Raw genomic sequence first — 23,406 nt, forward strand, 5'->3', positions numbered from 1 at the left:
ATTATTTTCACACGTTTTTATTTCTTTATTTCTAGCCTTTAGTGAGAACGCTCTGATCCGTCAACATTGGCTCAGAAAAAAGGCGCATCACAGACAGTGTGTGAACCTGGAGTTAGGCATATGCGCACGCTCAAATCGTGATTTTAGGACGTTTTCTTTTAATCGCACAGCCCTAGAATGGACTGGAAATGAACAGAAAATATTTGGCGGCCCACCTGCAATACCAACGCGGCCCACTAGGGGGCCGCGGACCACAGGTTGAAAACCACTGCATTATATAATAAGAGAGAGCACATTACTTCTGTGCTTATCATCTCACACTGGCTATCTGTACAACACATAATTTATTACAAAGTGCTGCGATATGTTTTCAGAGTAGCTGTTTGTAGTAGTTATGTTTGGGTATAGATTAGGGTTAAGGTATGTAGAATATGGCCATGCAGAATAAAACATTAATATGTGCTTTATACAGTAAGTACTAATAAACAGTTAATAATCTAGTAATATGTATGCTAATAATCAACTAGTGAATAGAGGCATACTACAAAGGTAATAATGTAAGTTTACTCTTAAAATTTACAAGATGGTGCCAGAACGTTTGTCGGCTTGAGAAGAATTACTTTGGATGACAGATAAATCGGTGGTTTAAATAAATGAATTGTAATTTAACATCCATTAAATCCAACATTGACCAAATATTTCTATTTATCCAGTCCTCATAAAACAGGGATTTGTTTCTGTGTAGAATGTGTTTGTTATTATATAATTATGTTATATAGGCGTTAATTCTATTATTATGTTATATAGATGTTAATTGTATTATTATCTTATGTAGGAGTATCTTGGGTGTAAAACTGTGGAAGTTTGGGTAAATCAAAGTCATATTTGAGAAGGAAGCAGATCCCAAAACAAAACTGAACACTGCATACCAAAAGATCTCAGTATTACCTCAAAATATCTGAAGCCACTTAAGTTTTAACAAAGTGTTCATACTCTCAAATTAAAATTACATTCAGACCAGCTTCTTCATATCCTTTGATAATATCAGATTTTCTAATAGAATGAATTTTGTGCCTAAAAATAAAGTTTTTTTTTTTTTTGATTGCTTATTTTTATAATAACTGAAGAGAGAGAGAAAAAAAAAAAAAGAATTCTCCCGAAAATAGATGCATCTCTCTGTAACCAGTTATTCAAGATACTGGGACGAAAGGAACAAAGTGATTTTCACAGAGACCTGATTACATTTGCTTTCCAAGCTATGACAGCATTTCAACACGCAAGCCAAATATCACCTGATTTCATCATCACTTCCCACAGTTAGGTCCGGAAATCAGTTTGTGGTAAGTAAATAACTGAAGCTGTTTTTTTTTTCCTAATTACAAATTGTGTTTTTTGTTTCATGTGTCAAAGTAATGATCAGTCTACATGTTATTTAGTGCTGTAACACATCCTAAAGTTTGCCTCTTAATTCCTTTGTGCTAATGTGGTGACTTTCTGTGACGAGTCCCTCGTTACTTCCAATAAGACCGGTCAGTGGGTGTGGTTGTAAGGCTCGTCAACAGAATTGTGTACACCTGTTCCTTCCCTATATAGTTTCAGCTCTGTTTGGTGTGGAGTGTGAACTCCCGGTTGTTTGGTTTTGCTTTGGCTATTTTGAGGTTATGATTAGTTTAACTCGGTTCTGTTGGATGCTTGGAGCATTCGTTTGTTTGAAGGAATCGTGTTTTGGTTTGTTGATTTCTTATTTTATGTTCTTTATTTATATTAATAAATATCTTTGTTGCAACATACCAACCTGACTATGTCCTCCTTCCCATTTGTCACGGCTTTGAGCCGGTCGTGACACTTTCTGAGTGTTATTTATGAATACATGTTTATGTCATATTATACCAACAGAATATGCCAAGAGTTAAGGTCAGAAAGACAGACGGGGGTCTGATTCAGCCAGATGTTTATGAGAGGTGTTTCTGTCAGGAACATCAGCCTCAGGGCAGCTGTCATGTCACTTTGCTCAGATACTGCAGGAGGAGAAGACTAGACCACCAGGATACAGATCACAGTCTAAAGTCTTCTCCGTGGACCAAGAGAGGAAACTGCAGGCTTATATTGTGAGTGCAGCTGATATTTATTTTAACCTATCTCTTAAGAAGATCAGTGTAGTAAAGCCAAAACACTCAACATGCAGCTCACTCACACTGCTCTTACTCAAACTATTTTAAATGCTTATTAAAATGTGAGATTTGTGTATTCTTTAAACATGTTTTTCATTTCTCTCCTGATTAAAAACATTTATTAACGTTTTTAAATTGTTTCATTTTCCACTCTTTCTGAAGCTGCTGCAACATGTAAAAATCCCCAGTTCAGGATCAGTGAAGTCTTATTTTATCGTAATCATGTCATAAAATATCTCAATTTAACCAGTTTGTTATGTTTAGATGTGCATATTTGCATATGAAGTGGCCAGCAGATGTGGCTGCAAATATCCAGATGGATGGGATGCCAGGAGGATGATGGGAAAGGACTGGCTCATCTCCTTCCTTGAACACAACAATACATCGTCTGTTCACCGTCCTCAAGACACCAGCATGTCCCGCTCCACCAGCTTCAATAAAACACATGTGACTGCTTTTATAACAACCTATAAAAATAAAGTGGTTTAAGACCACAAGACAAATTCATTGCTATATAACATTTAATAACAGATATAAACTACAGACCTTGATACATACTATAGCATATACAGATAAATACAGACTATGAGCTGAGTAAATATGTAATTATACATGAGTAAATATGTAATTACATAAAAACACTACACACACCTAGCTAAAATAAATACATTTACAAATACATAAATTAATAAATAAATATTGATATAGAGATAATAAAACAATAATGGAAATAAATATGTAATTATATACAAACACTAACTATACACAAACGTCTACAAATGTTCATGAAATTATGATTATTAATTTTCATGTACAACAGTCCAAGTCCCAGATAAAATAATCACCATCTGAAGAGGCAGAAGGAGGTGAGTGGCATTTGGTTTTTGCTTTGTCCTGAGTAATTTCTTTATACATGCTGCTACCATGTGAAGAGAGGATGAGCAATAACTGCCTGTAAATTTATACAAATATTGACAACCATTTCATACGAAACACTACATAATACACACATAGCAGTTCACATGCTGACAGATATCTTACAAAGGTGTGATTTTATAAAGTTTATTGTCTTGACTATGGTGATCACACGTAAACAGGTTAGCAAAAATAAAACTGAATAATAAAAATAGAGTAAAGTACACTTCAGTGTTCAGTGGCAGTGTTCACAGCTGAACTGTCTCTGTTTGACCAGTCCAAGTCCTTCAGATGCAGCCTTTGATACAGTCAGCAAATATTTGTTCATATTCTGACAAGAAATGCTTTCTTTCAGTAATATATTGAACTGTTTGTTGTAATGTGTAAAAAAAAATGTTTTGTAAGCTGCATTAAAAAAATGAACAATGAACATATTTACTTCTCTTTTATTTACACAGCGCTGGACAGGTGTTTAATGGTTTTGTGACAGAGCTGATCTTCAGAGAAGTGCCACAATCCAGAGCCTGGTGTTTCTCTTCTGTCTGTCAGTGGTACATCACACAGATGTTCTCCAGAGAGTTTGACATGTGCCTCGTTCCTCTGTCACCGCTCTGTCCTCCGAAAGACTGAGGAGCTGCTGAACATTCACCAAGAGATTCACCTCCTGAAGATCCCAGAACACATGGACAACGACGTTCATAATTACTTCTCTCTCATTTACACATGTGGACGTGCATAACAAAATTACAAAATGTTCAGAAAGTACTCGGGCTCATTTACAAATAAATGACATTACAAGAATGAATAACACATCACATCACAAAAATAAACTACAGAAATTAGGTTGTTTCATTGACAGTGTGACATTTTAGAAAAACATAAACAATTTCAATGTACCCATTTTTTTCACTGCTTTCTCTTCTTGAGAAAAATGGTTAATACACTAATTTATGCACTACAAGAACAGCAAAGGGAAAGACTATTGCCTATTGGTTTATTTATATAGTGGTTGTCTTGTGTAAAAAAAAAAAACTTAACGTGATTCTGGGATATGGAGGAGTGTGAAGTGTCCATCAGAGTAACATTTACGCGGGGAGCTCCAAGATGGCGCCGTGGATAGTAGTGGTTTTCTAAGCTGAGAAACAAATTGGGTATTTCTCACAAATGGTCGTATACATTCCGTAAAGTTGCTAGCTACTATTGATAGATTGTTAATAGTTGCCGAGATTGAATAAATATTGAAGTTGGAGTGCTGCATCAAAACTAAACTTAATTAAGAAATCATCAGGTTTACTGCACATTTCAGAAAAATGGCTGAGGATCTTGGCGCAGAGATGGAGGTTGATACTATAAAAGAGAAGAGAAGTTTTAACGAAACTCACTCGTATGCATGTAAAGTGAAAAGCGGAGGAAGTTGTGAGTCTTGTCCGAACACACCAAGCAAAAATCAACCTCCCAAAAGACATAAAAATGTCGTTGACTCCTCTTCCAAACAAACTGAACTTTCTTTGAATGACGTGCAGGAAAATATTATCCGAATTCTCTCTGAGAAAATCAATGAGCGATCCGACCAGCTAGAAAGAATGGTTAAAGAGAATTCTTCCAACATTGAAGCTTTGGGCAAATCTCTCACCTCAGTGCATGATGATGTGATGGTCCTGCAGAAAGAAAACGAAATGCTGAAAAATGCGAATGCTCTTCTGGAAAAAAAGGTGAAGGAAATGAACACAAAAATTAATGATCAGGAACGCTACAGCCGCAGATGGTGCCTGCGTTTGTATGGGCTGTCCGAACAAACTAATGAAAACGTGAAAATGAGAGTCATGGAAGTTTGCAAAGCAGTGGTTTCGGACGGGGATAAACGGGTGGTAGCAGATGGTTTGGATGTGGCACATCGGCTTGGTAGGCTTAAAAATTCGGATGATGGCAGAAGAGTGAAACCAAGACCGGTGATCATAAGATTCGTTTCCCGTACAGCCAGAGATTTAATCTGGAAAAACTCAAAAAACAACAAGTGTCTAACTACCAAGGGGCTGCGATTTAAGGAGGACTTGACAGCTTTTGACGTGGAAGCACGGAATCGTCTTTGGCCGACTGTGAAGAGAGCAAGGAAAGAAGGCAGAAATGCATACTTCAGCGGAGCGAGGGCTTTCGTAGACGGGAAAGAGATTAGTCTTGAAGGAGGCAACGGTCCTACATAGGCTTATGGTCGTCTTGTTGTAGTCTGCACAATTGGCGGTGTTTTGCAAGACATGTTAATCTTTGTTTGGCAAAAGAAGAAAAGAAAATAAGAAATGTATACTTTTGGAACTGAATGCTCATTACTTTTTACTTTCCCTAATGTTTGCAACTTTAAAAATAGTAATAGCTACTTTTGTCGAACTTTTGTGAGGATCCCATTATGTAAAAGTCTAAAGTTTAGGTTTATTTTACTCTTGTGGTTCTTAATTAATCGTTGAACGTTTATGTCTCTTTCTTTATTTTCTATCAATGCCAGAGGTATTCGTGATCTTTTGAAGAGAAAAGCTTTATTTTTGTATTGCAAAGGGAAAAATGTAGATTTTTGTTTAATTCAGGAAACGCACGCATGTTCTTCAGATGCTGTGTTTTGGAAAAATCAGTGGGGAAAAGAGATTTGGTTGTCATTTGGCAGTAACCGCTCAGCGGGGGTCGCTATTTTACAAGATAAATTTACAGGGCAAATAGTAAACTACGAAAAAGATGGCTGTGGTAGATGGTTATTGCTTGTGTTAAATAAGGATAACGAACATTTTGTAGTAGTCAATTGTTATGCCACCAATAACAAAGTAAACAACGGAATACTTTTTTCACATATTGAATCTAGGATTCAGGATTTTATTTCCCTTTATCCTTCAACCCAAGTTATTTGGGGAGGAGATTTCAATACTGTGTTTAATGAAACCATTGATAGATGGCCTCCTAAAACTAGACCAGGCCCTTCTAGTGAATTGGAAAATGTATGTTTAAGATTGGGTCTTATTGATGTGTGGCGAAGTAAAAATCCAGACAAGGAAGAATATACATGGAGTAATAAGGACTCGTCTCTTCATTCTCGTATTGACTATTGGTTAGTGTCTAATGATTTAACTAATAATGTGACCTCTGTATTGATAGAACCTTGCATAATGACAGATCATAAAGGAATTTTTATAAAAATAAATATGGTACAAGACAAATTAGTTAAAAATCATGGCAGCTATTGGAAATTAAATAACAAATTGCTTGAAAATGAATGTTTAAAGGAAAAAAATTAAAAGTATTATTGAAATTGCAGAGTTAGAAAAATCATATGGAAAGTATTGGGAATTAATGAAGTTTGATATTAGAAAGGCATTTATTAATCAAGGAAAATTAGAAACAAAGAATAATAATATCAAGGAAAAATCTATAATTGAGGATATTTTTAATTTGTGTAAAAAGAAGAAGGAACTGTTAACTGATTGTGAGTTACAAAAATTTGATTTATTGCAAATTGAATTAGATAAGATCTATGAGGATAAAGCAAGAGGAGCATTTGTTAGAACTAGACTTAAATGGTTAGAAAAAGGGGAATAAAATACAAAATATTTTTTTGGCCTTGAAAAAAGAAACCATGATTTTGCCTCAATTTCTAAATTAATGATTAACAACAAATTAGTAGATAATTCTTCAGTTATTTCAAAATATGTTGCTCAGTTTTTTAGTAATTTGTATTCTCCTATATCAGCTACTTCAAATATGGATACCTTTTTAAATAATTTAGTGAGTGATACCAAAAAAATAGACCAGAACTTTCAGAATAATTGTGATAAAGAAATAAATAGTGAAGAGTTGAGAGAGTGCATTAACTTATTAAAGAATAACAAATCTCCAGGCAACGACGGGCTAACCAGTGAGTTTTATAAGACTTTTTCTAAAGAACTTTCACCTTTTTTATTGTTAGTATTTGTGGAAGCTATACAAAATGGAGAATTGCCTGCTTCATTAAAACAAGGAATTATAACATTGATTCCCAAACCTAAAAAAGACAAGTTATTTATTGAAAATTGGAGGCCTATTAGTTTATTAAATAATGATAGTAAATTGTATGCAATGATTTTTGCTAGAAGATTGAAGCAAGGTTTAGACAAAATAATTGATATAGAACAGTCTGGGTTTATGAAAGGCCGTCATATTAGGGATAATATTAGACTAGTATTAGATATGATTGATTATAATAACTTTATCGAGGATGATAGTTTTATTTTATTTATTGATTTTTATAAAGCATTTGATACAGTGATTCATAATTTTATTTTCAAAGTTATTAAATGGTTTGGTTTTGGAGATATGTTTTTGAAAGCAGTCAAAACATTGTATAGTGGGTGTAATAGTTCTGTCAAACTTGCACATGGCACCTCACAAAGATTTGATATTCATCGTGGCATTAGGCAAGGATGCCCTCTCTCTCCTTTTTTTATTTTTGTTAGTTACTCAGGTTTTAGCATCGCATATAAAACGAAATCAGTTTAATGGTATCACAGCTTTAGGTGTACAATTCAAACTTAGCCAGTTTGCTGATGACACTGCAGTGTTTTTGAAAAACAAATTTGAAGTACCCAAAATAATAAGATACGTTGAGGAATTCACTGGTGTTTCAGGCCTTAAAATGAACTTAGATAAATCTGTATTATTTCCCCTTAAAGATTGCTCCTCTTCAGAAATAGAAAATATTCCAGTTAAACATAAATTAACATATTTAGGTGTAATAATTTGTAAAAATGAAAAACAAAGGAGTCAATTAAACTTTGAACCAATTATTGAAAAAACTAAAAAGAAATTTAATTTGTGGTTATTGAGGGACATTTCGATATTTGGGAGGGTTTTATTGTCAAAGGCGGAGGGTATATCTAGATCTGTTTATACATCATTATCATTAGATGTGCCTCCCAAAATTATTAAAGATCTAGATCAGATTCTTTATAATTTTATTTGGAGGAAAAAAACACATTATTTAAAAAAGGAGGTAATTTGTAATCCTAAAGAGCAAGGCGGACTGGAGGTCTTAGATTATAATACTCTCAATGATACTTTTAAAATTAAATGGTTGATAGAGTTTATGAAAAATAGAGAAAGTCCTTGGAATGCATTTCCTAATTATATATTTAATACTCTTGGAGGCATAGACTTTTTGTTGAAATGTAATTTTTCTGTTGACAAAATACCTGTTAAATTGGCCGGTTTTCACAGACAAGCCCTGTTAGCATGGCAATTGGTTTATAAGCACAATTTTTCACCCCACAGATATTTCATATGGAACAACAAAGACATATTATTCAAAAACAAATCTTTATTCTATCATACTTGGTTCAAGGAAGGTATACTTTTAGTAAGACAGTTAGTTAATTCCCATGGATACTTGTTATCGTATACTGAATTTCTTCAGAAATTCCAATTACCAGTTAAACCAAGAGAATTTGCGATTGTTTTTGATGCAATTCCAAAGAGTGTGATGTTACTTTAAAAAAACTGTAACTTAGAAGAAATCAGCATAGTTAATCCTTTTGGTAACATTTTCATTGAAAATACTGATGTTTTAAAGCAAAAGTGTAGCAATAAGATTATAAGAAATGCTCTTTGTTCTGTCTCCTTACCCGCAGCAAGATTTTTTTGGTCATCTTTGCAGGGCCGTGCACAGACATTTTGAGGGGCAGTGGCCTAAACCAAAAAAAGGGGCACTAAGGGGGTGGTTGCTTGTTAACACAAATTATCCAGTTATTACAAAATGTACAATTCAAAAAGAAGACAGTACACGCTCAAATACATTTCAGACTTTATTGTAGAAGTTTTGATAGAACATCACAATTACACATTACTGATCCTTTTTTATATTTACTTGTTCCATTTACAGCAACACTTTTTTATTTGGTACTATGTCCTGAAAGATCTTGATAACTACATTTTTTTATGATTCATAATTACACATTGGTGATAATAAACTATTTACCGTCCGTTTTACATTTTGGTATTTACCTTTTCCTTTTACAGCAAAACCTTTCTATTTGGTACCATGTCCTGAAAGATCTTAATAACCTCATCTTTTATTATTGGGATGTCTTTTTCAATGGCCAGAAGCAGAAGATCAGAGTCGTTCTTGTCCACACGCATTACGAAGTTTTGTTTTCACCAGCTTCAACTTCGAGAATGAGCGTTTAACAGTGGCTGTTGAGACAGGTAGTGTTCCACAGATTTTCAGCAGCTTGAAAAGTGTTGGAAACACAACATGAGCATCAAAATCCTTAAATGTTTCCAAAATTGCACGGGCACTCATTCTCTCTCTGTCTCTGTCTTCTTTTTTTGTGAAGGCATTGGTTTTTTTTTGTTTTTTTTTATGGTTGTCTTGTCTACAAAGTGTGCCAACAACAGAAAATGTAGTTATTTGTATTAGATCTGATCTGATCGACTAATTTCGCAGATTCAACCACTGTCTTGCATAGCCTACCTGTTAATGCGACAGCTTTCGTGAACTGTCGTGTTCACAAGCGCCGCAGACACATACTGTGAGTGATGCTGCGGAGCGAGCGGGAAAACCTGGAGCGGATTCGCGGAATCACCGGAATGCTTTGAGCGGAGCGGTGGGGAAAAGGGGCACCTCAGTCGATGAGGGCAGAGGGGCAGTGGCTCTGGCCACCGGGCCACCCCCCTGTGCACGGCCCTGCATCTTTGTTTGGTAATATCAATTGGGTTAAAGCGTGGAAACTGCCAAATAGGTTTTGTATCAATAACAAAATTAAGGAAGTGTCTTACAAAATACTCCATAGAATTTATCCTGCTAAGCATGTTTTGGAAAGATTTAAGCTTAATATTTCATATTCTTGTGAATTTTGTGGTCAAGAAAAAGAAACTATCTTACATCTTTTTTTTCATTGTATTTATTCAAGAATATTTTGGAAAGATTTGGAATTCTATATTAACAGAAAAATTGAAGGTATGATAGAAATTTGTATATTTGATGTAATTTTTTATACAGAAAACGAAAATTTCAATAGTAAAGAACAATATATTATACAATTGTTTATTTTGTTAGGAAAATTCCATATACATAAGAAAAAGTGGGCTCAATGTAAACCAAATTTTGTACATTTTATAAATGACTTTAAATTATATCTAAATCTCTTGGAACAAACCGAAAACAAAAAAGCACTGAAAACATGTAATGCTCTGAAATCATTGAAATGTATGTAACTTTTTCTCTCTCTCTTTTTCTCTCTCGCTCTCTTTTCTCTGGCAGCTAATGTTTATTTGATTATTTGAATATGTAATACCTCATGTTCTTGTGGCATTGAATTAATAAAAAAAAAAAAAGTGTCCATCATACGTACACTTAACTATCCTGGGAAACGGAGGGTGCATTTGAAGTTGTTTTCGAAATACGTCGCAAAAATCTCTTCATCTTATAAAGAATAAAAAAAAACATACGATTTCTGAAATATTATACAGAGGTATTTAAAGAAGTTTAGATGCTGTCTTTGTATGTGATAGTTTATTTATTTATTTATTTATTTATTTATTATCTCATTTTAATTTATCGGTAATGTCCTCCAAAAAGGTTTTTAATTTATTATTATTATTATTATTACTATTATTTTTACAGTGTAATTTATTATTAATGTGTATGTGTTCATTATTTTTGTTCATTATTTTTTGGATTTGTATGTGATCCCTTGACTATGTTCCTTTCGTATTGTCTGTTTAAGCATTAATTAATAAAAAATAATAAAGAGCACTTCTCTTTGGGACAGCTGTCCGGTGTGACGACGCCTCGCGGTGATGACGTCATCGCTCCCGCGCGCTTCACCGCGGAGTTTTATGAGGTGAATCGTTCGCTATTTCACGTAATTGTAAAATACACTTTACATCGTTTGTTTGAGCAACATTTTTACACAGTCATATCTGAATTATTTTCATCAGGTTCGGTGCTCTGTGTGTGTCTGCTAACACTTACATTTAAAGAGAGTTATACATTTAAAATCGATCGTCATCAGTTGACAGTTGTCTGTCTTTCTTCACGGAAAACGGTAAGATGTGGAAAAACTTTGTTGTTATGAATGTGGTAAATAACATTTGGACTATATTCAGATTCATATCATATGTTGGATGAAGATGTGTTTCTACAAGCAAAAGATTTGATGCCCCAATTCTGATCTGTTCGCTCATGCGTTGTTGTGATTTACCGCCTCCACATGTGCTTCCTCATGAGAATAATGTGACTTTAGCTGACAAAACCAGTCACAATGAGCCATTAAGAAAAAAAAATCTCCATCAAAAGGCCTTCAAAATGATTTATGATTTGTTGGAATCTGACAAAAAATGACCAAGTCACCCATTTTAAGTCCTCCGTCTTGTCTTATTATTAATTACTATATTAATTTCCACAACACACTTTTTTTTTTTTGCTATTATAAATAAGAACATATGCAAAAAAAAAAAGATAAAGTAACCTAGAAAGAAAAAAAGCATTATCTTTATCATTTTATATCTAAACTAAAGCATTCATGTACGATAAACTATCAAATGTAAAAAATAACTTGTGTTCATTACAAATAAATAGATTATTAAAACTACAAAAGCAGTTAAATGAAGTGCAGCGAGTGATTCCCTCTTTTCTTTTATTGTTAGATTAACATTATGAGAATAATACAGACGTCCTGTACTGTAGGGCTGTGCGATATGGACAAAAAAAAAAACCTATCACGATTTTTGATAAATTTTGCGATTTCGATTTTAATCACGATTTTGACACACACATGCATGCTTTACAGTCATAAATGCATTCAGTATAAATTTGAAACATATTTCCAAAAGAAAACCAATGAGAGCTTTATCAAAAAGTTGTAACATGTCTCTAGAACAGACTTAAGTCAAAATAATCACTAAGTAAAGATGTCAATCAAAATCTAGACATATGGCAAAAAATTATAATAAAAAAATAAAATAAAACCCATGGTCAGGGATTGTTTTTTTTTTTTGCCATGCATTGGTCATAGAGCTCACTTTAGCGGTGCCTCAGGTGTTATATGTTTTGCCCAATATATTTATTGCCCAAGGTTCACACGTTTTCCGTCTGCAGTGCGTATACAGTAAGTTATGTGTACGCGGTTCAGAAGCAGCAGCAAGAGCGCATTATTGTAACACGTAAGCACAACGTGTTTAATAATGCACGAGCACGAATCTATCCGCTCGCACACAGATTTCCTTTGCTCTGTTAACAAAACCAGATGCGCGTGCTCAGATCATAGATTGTATAAGGCTCAGATACACACTGCCTTACAACGTGTCTCCTCTCGCTCAACCTGCATCCTGTGCACTCACAACTCTCTCTGTGCTCACGCGCAAGATATTAAATATTTTCGCACCTTTCTATTTATAACCTTGTCTGTTCTCATCTTTTACCGCGTGCAGTGTGAACATTCTGTTTCGTTAACATGGGCTCGAAAAAAAAGGCTACGCATCACAGACAGAGTGTGTGAACCTGGAGTTAGGCTTATGCCCAGTCTGCTCTGTTCTCGCGCTCCACTTAGGTGCGCTGCATCCTGATTGGTTCAGATATCATACTGCGGGAGGTTGGGTCCGTGGAAAATCATGCTATAAAGCGACTTAGAAATCTTGCACACTCAAATCGCGATTTTATTTCGATTACGAATTTTAGATTAATCGCACAGCCCTACTGTACTGTAATGAATCTAATATAATGTTACACATCTGATGTTTTCCCCCAACAGTTCCCCAAGCGTTCACTTCAGACAGAGCAGATTATGTGTGAAAACATCGGATATAGGCAACAAATCAGAGCTGGGCATCAAGACCTGGAGTGTAAACGAGGCCTGTTTCGTGTCAATAGATCCTGTTTTCACCTCATTCATTATACTGATGACTTCAGATCTGTTCATTGACACATTACGATCATTTTATTGCTGTCAACAGACTTAAGCAAACAACATATGTTTATTCTTTAACTTTTGTAATTCTTACATTGTTTTATATTTGGTATCTTTTAATTGTATGTTTTTTTCCTATAATCCTCTGCCTGAATATTAATGAGAGTAAAGATTGATAATAATGGATAAAGGGTTTATTGCTTTTTTCCAGCTAACAAGTATGAGGATCAGAGCATCATGAAGAAGAGACAGAGTGTATTAAAGGACAAAGGGAACATGAGAGATCTAGAACCCTGCAGAACCAAACACACTGAAGAACAAACAGGTTGGTGTTTACTCTTCATCTTTTTTATCAATGAGGCTGAAGAACCATTAGGTTATAAAGCAGTTCAATTGTTTACTTTCTGTAGATTGGAGAAAAAAAATTACGCACTTCTCACAAAAAAATAGGGATATTCAAACTTTTGGTTAAATTTATGGAAGATGTAAAAAGTTCACCCTACAGTGATATTATATCATGAAAGTATGGAGTATTTAAGTAGAAGCATGCAATGGTGATTTCTTTATCTCAATTAAAACTGAAGCTATCAACAGTGGTGGGAATACCAGAACAGAAGTCAATTTCTCTTGTCATGTGTCCTTGAGCATCAATTACAGCTTGACCACGATGCCTCATGCTGTTCACAAGTTGACGTACTGTCTGCTGAAACATGGCATTGCACTCTTCTTGAAGGGCTGCCCTCAGCTCATTGAGGTTCTGGGGTGCAGGGTTACGTCCCTCTACACCACGACTTCACTGATCTCATTAGTTTTCTATGGGATTCAGGGCTGGAGAAAGTGCAGGACACTCAGTTTGAAGCACCCCAGCCTCCAGCAGCTGTTCCCTGATGATGTGATCTCGATGAGCTGGGACATTGTCATCCTCGCAGGTCGTCTAGCTGATGATTCGAATGGTCTGACGTGACACTCGTGTGTCTGGAGTTGAGTGTAGGGATGGGCGATATGGCTGAAAACTGTTTCATCATATCAGTGTTTCATTTCAGTCGATATCGATAATTATTGATATTTTTATGACCTATTTAAAATAAGGACCAGGAGAAAAATATATTGCATTTAAACATTTTATTTTAAACTTAACCTTCCTCTGATCACAATGCCCTCAGTTATTAAAACAGAAATGTCAACAACCATGGAAAACTCAAATAATAAAAATGTAAACATAAGTCTAAAGTAACATTTAAGGTGCAAAATGAAATAGAATGTAAGAAATGCCTAATAAAGTGTAATAAAATAGTGGAAAGTGTTAAATTTAAACATAGAGAAACCTGAGAATTTAGCACAAGTTTAGTGTTAGGAAGTTCACTAGCTGTTCACCTTCTGGTGGATAAAGTGTTTTAAAATATGTGAAGTGTTTTGTAAACATAAATAAAACTGTTGTAGACTGAGATACATCTCTAATATAAAAAACAAACCTGATACAGTACATTAACATTGTTTGAAATATAAAACCTTCAGAAATATGAAAAAGTAACTCTTCAGGTTATTCTTACTCTAATCATTAATCATACTTGAAATTGAACTATTGTGGCTGGGATGCACAAGTACTTTTTCGCCATCGGAGACAATCTGGAGAAGTTGTGTTCATGTAGCCTCCACCAGTCCAGAGGGTTAGACTCACTGTCTGCATGAGAGCACATCAGGTACCTTTCCAGCTCACTCTCCACTTTTTGCTTTTCAGTGAGAAGCAAAGCATCATCTTCTTGGTACTGTTTTTTGAAAAAGCTGCTTCTTAACACCCAATGGCACAGGTGGTCCACTGACAGCTCCTCTTCTGCAGCTTGGTCTGCTGCTCCCTCAGAAGGCCTTGCCTGTGATTGGCCCTGGTCTTCATCCATGGGGATAGCTTATTTCTCATCGAGGTCATTATTTTTGTCTTCAGCTCTTTTATGAGCTGAGTGTCCCCCTCATTAACTTTCAGCAAACTAAAGTGAAACAAAGGGGGAGCACAGGCTTCACGTACGAGACAGCCACATATGACTTGGCAACACTGGTTCAGGTGTAGCGGCAATTACTACACAGAGCCTTAGTCTACCGACAACTAACACAAAATCGTTTTCAAAATCGACAAAGTATCGCCTGCGATTTTAACATCGATTTTGTGTAGACTGTCAGTGAATTACGGCTCGGTGTAGTAAATGCCAACCGGTGTTGCCAAGTCTGTGGTGGTTTATCTTGTTCGCGGGTCAAAGCGACCCCAATACAAATAATGTGATATTTAGCCCCTAAAATGTGAATTTTACCAAGCAACCCTGCTAAAAATACGTATATTTTAACCCCGGGAAGCAATTTTTTAATCGGGGAACCTTCTGGAAGCGCGATTGGGCTAGTTTTGGATTAGTTTTGAGAAGCAACTTGGCAGGATTTGTTGTGAAAACCTGGCAACCCTGATCTGAACGCACGTGCTGGGGATATACTTCTAATTACAGGAGTGTCTTTACTGATGAGATGTGCATGAAAATCACATTCAATTTTTTGCACAGCCCTAGTAGCCTCTCAAAGTATCTGTATTGCAGTTTTTTACTTTTATTTCAGACCTGATGGAGGAGAATGAGGAGAGTGACGAGCAGAAGCATCATCATGGTACAACGAGAGAAAAAACTTGCTCACAGACCAAAAGAGTTTATTTACGGAAAAGAAGAAATAAGAAAGGTTTCACCTGCACTCAGTGTGGAAAGAGTTTGACATACAAACACAACCTCAATGTTCACATGAAGATCCACACTGGAGAGAAACCGTTCACATGTGATCAGTGCGGGAAGAGTTTCACACACAAAGTAACCCTTCAGCAACACATGATCCTCCACACTGGAGAGAAACTGTATGAATGTGATCAGTGTGGAAAAACATTTTCATGGGCTTCAGGCCTGAAGCAGCACATGAAAGTTCATACAAAGGAGAAACCACATTCATGTTCTTTCTGTGGAAAGAGTTTTTCACAACTGAACAATTTAAGAGACACACTGGTGTGAAAGATTACATGTGCTTTGAGTGTGAGAAGACGTTTACTACGGTTGCACAACTGAAGCTGCACAAGAGGATCCACACTGGAGAGAAACCTTACATGTGTTCATACTGTGAGAAGAGATTCAATCAGTCAGTACATCTGAGAAGACATGAGAGGATCCACACCGGAGAGAAACCGTATCACTGCACTGCATGCGGGAAGAGTTTCCGTCATTCATCAACTTTTTGTTTGCATATGAAAAACAAACACAGTAAGTAGATCATAGATCCAGCACCTTTAAATCTTAGTTTTCAACTTTGCCAAATGTGGCACTCTAATGCATTGAGTAATAATATCTGTCCTAACCAGCAACAGGACAAGGAAACAACATCTAAAGTTTTCACCGTAGATAAAGTTCAAGATCAGCAGTTTCATCTGTGAGATCCAGATCAACTCAAAGATGGACCAGATCTGATAGTTTCACTGTTGTAAAACATTACACTTTATTACAGGTTGAATTTTATGTTCAGTTCTCTTATAATGCTTATTTATAATATTTTTTTAAGTTTAAGCTTTTATGAAAGAAGATTTTTAAGTCCAAACTGTTGTTCAGAATGCATTATTAGGGGCCAAGCACCGAAGGTGCGTAGGACCCTCTTGTTTTTGTTGGCGTTCTTATTATTAGGGGCCAAGCACCGAAGGTGCGTAGGCACCTATTGTTTTCGTTGGCGTTATTAGGGGCCAAGCACCGAAGGTGCGTAGGACCCTCTTGTTTTTGTTGGCGTTCTTATTATTAGGGGCCAAGCACCGAAGGTGCGTAGGACCCTCTTGTTTTTGTTGGCGTTCTTATTATTATTATTATTATTATTCTTCCGACTGGGCGTCTATGGCAGCCCATAGAACCGAATGCGGGAAAGTTGTAATGGTTTGACATTCTGATAGAGGACAGTGCCAACATTAAGTACACCAATTTTGGTGTGTCTAAGTCAATCCCTCTAGCGCCACCAACTGTCCAAAATTTCACTTTAATTTTGTTAATAACTTTTTAACCCTAAGGCCAATCAACGAAATTATTTTTTCCTCTGATTTCTGAGCTCATGCCGATTCGATTGCACCCTACGAAGTCATTTCCGTCATAGAAATATGACCGCCATTTTGAATTTCTTTAAAAACCTACTTTTTCGAACTCGTCCTAGACGGTTTGTCCGATTCACACGAAAATTAAACCATATCATCCTCAGGCAGTGCTGACCAAAAGTTATGCAAATCAAATTGATTCGTCAAACCGTTTTCGATAAACGCTCTAACAAATTTTATGTAGTGCTTACAAAAACAGTCGTAAGGCTGTATCTCGGCAACGACTTATCCAATTCAGACCAAACTTGGTACATGTCATAACAAGCATGACCTGAGGCAACATGCTGTGATTGGGCGCAACGCCACCTACTGATCCGGAGATATGAAAAACTGCTATTTTTGCTTATAACTTCTGAACAGTTTGTCCAAAAATCATAACATTGGTCTTGTTAGATTCAGGGCAACATGCCGAGTCGACTGATATCCAATTTGACCATTTCGGCCATTTTGACTGTCGGCCATTTTGAATTTTGTGCTAAAATGCTGTATTTTCTGAACACATCAACGGATTGTTACGAAACATGGTATGGGTCATCAGCACAATGTCCTGAAGGAGTATGAGAAGTTTCGAAACAGCGCCACCTAGTGGTGATCTTCTATTTTTAAATGCTTATAACTTTGGGTGTGGTCGACGTATTTTCACCAGACTCATCAAATTGGACTCCTGAAACCTTACAGAGTCCTACAATACCAAACATGCTAGGTTTTGCCTTACGGTTTGTGTAGCGTTGTGATTTAGCGCTTAAAAAACATTTGGCTATATCTTCGAAACCGCTTGTCTGATCGAGACAAAACCACCGTCAGAAGTTCGGAAACATAGGTCGATAGCTATATGCCAATGCCCAAATGCAAAAATATTGATAGTAAGGGGTAGTAATATTCAATCAAAGTCAAGAGTCAGTCAATTTTTACGTGTTTTTTCATGTAAATGTCTATAACTCTGAAGTGAATTGAGATATTTTCACCAAAATTGACACGCATATGTATGGGCTCACTCTGATGACACATAAAAGAAATGGTGGGACTGAGCCTCTTGGTGGCGCTATAATAGAACAAAACATGAAATTCCCATTGACTTCAATACAGTTTTGTGAAATAAAAGGCTATACTAAACAAATGCATTGGTGTTATATTCCACAACTCAGAATGTGCCAACAACATCATCCCCTGAAGGTACTCAAAATATTTTGAAACAGAGCCACCTAGTGGTCAAAAGTTATAACTCAATTTACATAAAGGCTAATAACTTTTGAAAAGATCTGGCTATTGACATGACGCTGATCTTAATAGATTCCTTGGGTCAAGCCGAGAACATAGATATCAAGTTTTCCTTATTTGGCTGAACTTCCTGTCCGCCATTTTGATTAATGTTGAAAACCTACTTTTTCGAACTCCTCCTAGACCGTTAGTCAGATTTTCACCAAATTGGACGTGGATCATCTTCAGACCATGCTGGCAAAATGTTATGGATTTCATGTCGATATACGAAACGGTTCTCATTTAGCGCATCAACAAATTTGCTGGAATGATGCCAACATTCATTTGAGGCTGTATCTCTGCAAAGCTTTGACATATTTGCACCAAACTTTGTATGTGTCATCGTCACCTCACACTGACCATTCCAAACTAATTTGGTAACAGCGCCACCTATTGGTTACATGTGATAAGCCAATAAATCCTATTACTAGTTGTTGTGTTCATTGTTTTTAAGCCATTTTGCCTAAAATAATCTTAAAACTGTCTTAATTACTCATTCCTGCCATTCGTCTGAAGCTTGCTTCTGTAGTGCTTGGCCCCGTTATTGCTGCTTGCAGCTATATTTAGGGGCCAAGCACCGAAGGTGCGAAGGCACCTATTGTGTTCGTTGGCGTTATTAGGGGCCAAGCACCGAAGGTGCGAAGGCACCTATTGTGTTTGTTGGCGTTATTATTCTTCCTCTTCTTCTTCCACCCCAAGTCTATGGTAGCCCATAGAACCGATTACGGGAAAGTTGTATAATTTGGCACACTAATAGAGGACTGTCTGAACATTAACCGTAGCAAATTTGAAGTCTCTAACTCAAACTCTCTAGCGCCACCAATTGTCTAAACTTTCAAAAACTTGATGCTAATAACTCTTGAACCGTAAGCCACAAAATGAAAATTATTTTTTCCTGTGATTCCTTGGCTCATGCCGAGTCGAATGGACACCGAAATTCAAAAATCGCAAGGTTTAGTTTTTTCGCTATCGTCAATTGTTCGTAAAACCTACTTTTTCGAACTCGTCCTAGGCCGTTGCACCGATTGTCACGAAAATTGAATCAGATAATCTTCAGACCATGCTGGCAAAAAGTTATGGAATTCAAGTTGATTTCTCAAACCGTTTCCGAATAGCTCATGAACGAATTCTTCGAAAAGCACGCAAACGTGAACGTGAGGCTATATCTCCGCAACGGTTTGGCCTATTGAGACCAATCTTGGTGGGTCTTATAACAACCATTCCCTGGGACTACCTGCAGTGTTTCGGCGCTGTGCCCCCTAGTGGTCAGGAGATATGAAAAATGCATGTTTTTGCTCATAACTTCTGAACGGTTTTGCCAAAAATCACAAAAGTGGTGTCTTTAGATTCAGTGCATCATTCCGAGTCGAATGATACCGAATTTTCCCAATTCGGCCATTTTGGGCGTCGGCCATTTTGAATTTAGTTGTAAATTGCTGTATCTTAAGAATGAAGTTCCGTATCGTTTCGCAAATAATTACAAAAATGTCCGGCTCCATGCCCTGAATGTACACAAAAAAATTGGGGGCAGCGCCACCTTGTGGTCAATAGTTATAACGATTTTTCGAAAAATGCTAATAACTTTTGCATACATTAGCCTATTGTAACAAAACTGATGTTGATAGATTCCTTGGGTCATGCCGAGAACACCGATACCCCATTTGTCAATTTTGGCAAAATTTCCTGTCCGCCATTTTGATTCATGTTGAAAACCTACTTTTTCGAACTCCTCCTAGACCGTTGCTCAGATTTTCACCAAATTTGATTTGGATCATCTTCAGACCATGCTGGCAAAAAGTTATGGAATTTGTGTCGATACACGTAACCGTTTTCAATTAGCGTACCAACGAATTTGCTGGAAAGATGCCAAACTGCATCTGAGGCTGTATCTCTGCAAAGGTTGGAGATATTTACACAAAACTTAATATGTGACATTGTCACATCACATTGACCACGCCACATCATTTTGGTCACAGCGCCACCTATTGGTCAAGAGTAATAAACCAATCAATAACCGCTAATTATTACATTTCCAATAATGCTAATAACTTTTGATTGCATTAGCCTATTATCATGAAACATGTCTCAAAATGTTCCTTGGGACATGCCGACAACATACATACCAATTATGTCATATTAAGCAAAACTTCCTGTCCGCCATTTGGATTCATGTTGAAAACCTTTTTTTTTAAACTCATCCTCAACCGTTTGTCTGATTTTCACCAAAATTGAATCAGATCATCTTCAGACCGTGCTGACAAAAAGTTATGGATTTCGTGTCAATAGACGAAACCGTTTTTGTACAGCGCTGCTTCAGATGTCAGGCATCTTCACAAAATGAGTCTGAGGCTATATCTCTGCAAAGCTTTGTTGTAATTAAGCCAAACTTGTGTGTGCCATTGTCTAACATGGAGAATAGGCTCACAGACACTCACACACAGAAATGAAATGGTTCAACTATTATATGAATAATCAATAAGCATGATTACACACACACACACACACACACACAGAGAAGTACATGCCCACACATTTTGTTATATGTAGATATTTGAAATAAATTATAGGTGACACACAACTCACAGAAAGACTTATTTTCTTACATTTCTATGTCAGGTTTCATTGCATTCATATTCTGACATAATAGTAAACATTTGATATACATGTATGAATAAATGGTTGAACTTTCACTCAATGTGATCTTAAATGCTTGAACAGTAATATTAAATAATAGTAATATATATTTTTCTAGATGAATCAATCATCGAGACAATGAACTGTAATGTTTTAGTCTTTAGTGAGCCCATTAGTGGTCTTCCAGTGACATCTAGTGGTCGTAAATGCAATTTATCATACAACACTGTCTCTTTAACCTTTATAACTGTTATATGTTGTCTTAATTTCATTCCAAAGAAGCATACGCAATTTATGTATAATTTCTCAGTCTAGATAATAGTACTGCACTGATTTTAAATAACCTAGATATGGCTGACAGTAAAAGAATAGAACAGAATTACAGACACACACAAACATGAAATGTTTAAACTACTATATTAATACTCAATAAGCATGCTTAAACCCACACACAGATACACACATTTTGTTATATATATAGATAATTAAAATAAATGATGGGTGATAAAACCTATTGCAAGTCTTCTGTTTTTATGGGCTTCTATGTCATTTTTCAGGTTTCATTGCAATCATAATCTGGCATAATTATAAACATTAGATATATCTGTATGAATAAATTGGTAAACTTTGACTCAATGTGATCTGAAATGCTTGAACAGTAATATTAAATAATAGTAAAATACATTTTTTCTAGATGAATCCCTCAACAAGCCCATAAACTGTAATGTTTTAGTCTTTAGTGAGCTCATTAGTGGTCTTCCGGTGACATCTAGTGGTTATAATTGCAATTTTTTATTCAACACTGGGTTTTGAAGCTTTATAAATATTACAGTGTTCTTTTTTACCTAATCTCTGTTAAATTTTGCATGATTGTTTAGAAAAAATACATATCTAATGCATGTGTGATTATATTACCCCTTTTTTTTTTGCAGTTTAATGCCATTCACAACAGAAATCTTTAGTTTTTTAGGCCTGTTTAAATGTTATCTAACCAAAGGACAAAATACAACATATTTTTTCAAAGTTATTGATCTAGAGAGTCCTGAGAATATTACTGCAGTGGTTTGATCAAGACTGAACAAAAAACCAGGTGACCCAAAACATTCAAATTCGTGGACCAATTTTATGAAAAAGGCTATAACTCGGGAACAAAATGAGATATCTTCACCAAACTCAGAACTCATATGCATGAACAAAAACTTTAGTCAAATTATTTTTTTTCCATATCTGCCACTTGGTGGCGCTACAGGATGAAAAAAAAACTAAAATGGCTATAACTAAGCAACCGCTGATCCAATCAACTTGAAAATTGGTATGGCCCAATGTGGCATAAGTGTCTATGAGGAATTTCACTTATCTTAAAAAACATGGCCGCCATTGGCCAAACAACTTTAAGCACCTATTTGACAAGGTTAATGGAAGTCGATCGGAACGAAACTCGGTGGGCATGTTCGACTCATTGCCCTAAAGGTCTGTAAGTATTTTGAAAGAAATTGCCCACAACATTGTCACCTCCCACAGAACACAACAAAGCGATTTGATTACAGCGCCACCTATTTTCCAAAAATGAAAATGCATCATTTTACTGGAGTTTTACTGGCTGTTTCAATTACACTCTTCCAATAATTGCTTTTCTTACTCGTTGCATTTGGTCTGAGGCTCCATGCCATGCTTAGCTCCTCGCTGTGGAACTTTTATTAACGATTTTCAGCCATTTCAATTACAATCATGCAATTATTAATTTCATTATTCATTGTTGCATTTGGTCTGATGCTACATATGCTTAGCTCCTGATGTTGCCGCTGGAATGCTTGGCCCCGTGATTGCTGCTTGCAGCTATATTTAGGGGCCAAGCACCGAAGGTGCGTAGGCACCTATTGTTTTCGTTGGCGTTATTATTCTTCTTCTTCTTCTTCCGCCGCAAGTCTATGGCAGCCCATAGAACCGTTTGCGGGAAAGTTGTATAATTTGGCACACTGATAGAGGACAGTCCCAACATTAACTATAGCAAATTTGAAGCCTCTAACTCCTACTCTCTAGCGCCACCACTTGTCCAAACTTTCAATGTTTGTATGCTAATAACTTTTGAACCATAAGCCAGAAACTGGAAATTCTTTTTTCCTCTGAATCCTTGGCTCAAGCCAAGTCGAATGAACCCTAAAATTAAAAAATCGCAAGGTTTAGTTTTTTCGCTATTTTCAACTTTTCGAAAAACTTACTTTTTCGAACTCGTCCTAGACGGTTTGTCCGATTTTCACGAAAATTGGCTCAGATCATCATCAGACCATGCTGGCAAAAAGTTATGGAATTCAAGTTGATTCGTCCAACCGTTCTCGAATGACACCTGAAAAAATATGACGAAAAGCACGCA

The 23,406-nt window shown here is 36.1% G+C and overlaps 1 protein-coding gene and 1 long non-coding RNA gene across 2 annotated transcripts in view; both read left to right on the forward strand.

Annotated features, from left to right (window-relative positions):
- LOC127987694 (uncharacterized) overlaps window positions 1-23,406 on the forward strand; it is a 2,462,016-nt gene that overhangs the window by 2,069,226 nt on the left and 369,384 nt on the right. The window lies entirely within an intron of this gene.
- Window positions 809-2,933, forward strand: LOC127987812 (uncharacterized). Its single transcript, XR_008161427.1, has 3 exons — window positions 809-1,340; window positions 1,897-2,108; window positions 2,436-2,933. It is a non-coding gene; the product is annotated as an uncharacterized LOC127987812 (long non-coding RNA).

The sequence above is a fragment of the Carassius gibelio genome, chromosome B22 (assembly GCF_023724105.1).
Source record: "Carassius gibelio isolate Cgi1373 ecotype wild population from Czech Republic chromosome B22, carGib1.2-hapl.c, whole genome shotgun sequence".
Taxonomy (NCBI): Eukaryota; Metazoa; Chordata; class Actinopteri; order Cypriniformes; family Cyprinidae; genus Carassius; species Carassius gibelio.